Consider the following 2,679-nt stretch of genomic DNA (forward strand, 5'->3'; position numbering starts at 1 on the left):
CTTAAAAACCGCCTTCCCTCTGCTGTGATGTTTCCTGCCTAACTGCCACATGTCACCATGAGGAGAGGCACAGTCTTGCAGCAGCCTGGGAAGCTGACAACTCGGGAAACTACAATAAACACTCTTCCCAGCCCAGGCTCCCACAGCTGCAGACCTCGGCGGCCCAGTCCTGTGTTTGCCTTTGTTCTTCTCCCACAATCTTTCTCACTCTCCTGTGCAGCGTGATCCAGTCACCACCTCATTTTCTGCTATTTTAATGAACGTTGGTTGTCTAGAGGAAGCTTCCCCGCAGCTGACTCCTTCAAAAGGAACTGCAGCAGGCACACACAGAGCAGAGCATACACACACAGAGCAGGGGCTTTGACCATGCAACGGGATATGATGAGCCACTAAAACAGGAACTGGGATGGCACCAGGTAAGCCCTGCGTCTCGATGCTCCCTGGGGGAACATGTGGAAGTCTGAGAATCTTCTTTCACATTTTCTCCACATGTCCTCTTTCTTCTGGCAGCCTTCCAACAGGCTTTTGGGAAATAAGGGATATGAAGCCAGACTTCAGACTGTTACGGAGGAGATGAGAGACCCTGAGATCCAAAGGACTCCACACAGAGTCATCCTCTGTCCCATAGGCTTTGCCAACTTGATTAATTCCTTGTGAGGATCTCAGATTGTCCCAGCATGCAATCCGGTGGTCTAGAGGTGAGCAGCAGGGGCCATGGTTCTATCTACAACACACAACGTAAATAAATTCTGGTCCAAAATGGAAAGCAAGCTAAGGATGAATAAAGGACTGCAGCTGTGATCGCCTACCTGCTGAGCAACAACAGCTGGATCTTGCCTCTGAGGGTCTGTGCCTAGACCTTACACCCTGCTTCTTCCGTAGCTGGGGATGATGAGGAGACATATGCTGGTCTTTGTGCAGAAGAATCCAGTTCTCAGAGCTGAGTGACCAGAGCTTGGGCCTTGGATCCTCGTTGATCTTTTGGCTTTAAAAACTGGTGCAACTTGCCGAACGATGGTGGTGCACGCCTTTAATCCCAGCACTCGGGAGGCAGAGGCAGGCGGATCTCTGTGAGTTCGAGACCAGCCTGGTCTACAGAGCTTGTTCCAGGACAGGCTCCAAAGCCTATATATATATTATAATGTTGTTGGGGGGGGGGCAATGAGGTTACGGAAATAATATCCTACCTGAGACTTGCTTTAGAATATTACAGAGGAGAATGCAAAGAGGAAGAAAGTGGGAGAGCTCAAACAAAGCAGGTTTGGAATGATGTTTCCAGATGCTGAGGACAGTGCTGAGCCTGGGCAACACTACAGGCCATCCCTCATCCGTGTGTTTCCAGATGTGGAAGGATGGTGCTGAGCCTGGAAGATGCTACAGACTGCTCCTTACTCATGTGTTTTGTTTTTACATCTGAAATTTTCAATAATTAAAAATGAAAAGAAGAGCTGAAAATGTCTCTCAGTGGAGGACCACTTCCCCATATGCAACTACAGCAACAGAAAAATAGATGAAGGTGTAATGTCCATCTTGCATCCCAGTAGGATCAACATCACAATGGATAGATGTGCCATTGGCAAACAGTGTCTTGCTTTAGAAGAGGTCATTGCTGGTTCTGTATGCTGCTGGGGTACATGTCTCTTCCTGGCGGGATTTCTTTGTCAGAGTTATGATGATTCTGCCAGCAAACTTCTGTGGAGTCCCCCTAACCACCATTATCTCCAGATGAAAGAACCACCAAGAGCCTTTCATGACGCAGAAAGTTGGGGTGAGAAGACAGCCACAGCTGGGTTTTAAAGGTCTGCCCCTCTTTTTCTGGTGTAGATGTTTCTCTGCCACAAGTTCACAGCTCCTCCATTTCCCCTTAGTTCTCCTGCGTCTCCTCCCTGAAGAAGATGCTTTAATTTTTCTATCTCTCCTGGCTCTTCTTTGCCATAATCGAGAGAGAGAGAGAGAGAGAGAGAGAGAGAGAGAGAGAGAGAGAGAGAGAGGAGGGTGGACAAGAAAGAGTTGGAGGACACAGACAGTTGAGTGAGACCAGGGCTAAGGTCAAGGCCATCCATCTGGAAGGTGAAGGCTCCTGGGCTGAGATGGACTGGTGGAAGGTGGGTGAACATCATTGTCTATGAGTTGTAGAATAGCACATGCTGGATGCTGGATCTGGAAAGAGATGTGAACTGTTTGCCTTTCCTAAACAATTGGTACCTTCCCATAGTCATTTTATGAGTCCCCACTTATAAAGAGGGTTCTCTTCAACCAGACAATGTTTAAATCAACTCTGTTCACTGTAAAAAGCAGTGGGTTTTATTTGACATGCTCGTGCATGTGTTGAACTTGCTCTTAACAGCTTCACCCCTACCTTGGTTCTTAGCTTGTCTGCTCTCCCACCTCCCCTTTCTCTTTTAAACTAGTTCCCTTCTAAGGAATGTTTAACCAAAGGTCATTAGCAAGAGAAAAATCTTCTACCACTGATACAAAGCAAGAATTTGCTGTCTGGTGTGTGCAGGAACTAAGGACACAGATTTTTTTCTGCAAAAAAAGAAAGTGTTTATTGTAGGTCCACAGACAAATAGGCAAGAGGTAGTTTTTCTCTCTCAAGGATGATAACAGGGATTTAAGGGCTTTGGCACAGACAAAGCTAACTGAAGGAGAACTCAGGCTGCTACCCAGGTCCACAGG

Source organism: Alexandromys fortis, unplaced genomic scaffold (assembly GCF_014885135.2).
Source record: "Alexandromys fortis isolate MF-2015 unplaced genomic scaffold, M_Fortis_MF-2015_v1.1 scaffold_54, whole genome shotgun sequence".
NCBI classification, from domain to species: domain Eukaryota; kingdom Metazoa; phylum Chordata; class Mammalia; order Rodentia; family Cricetidae; genus Alexandromys; species Alexandromys fortis.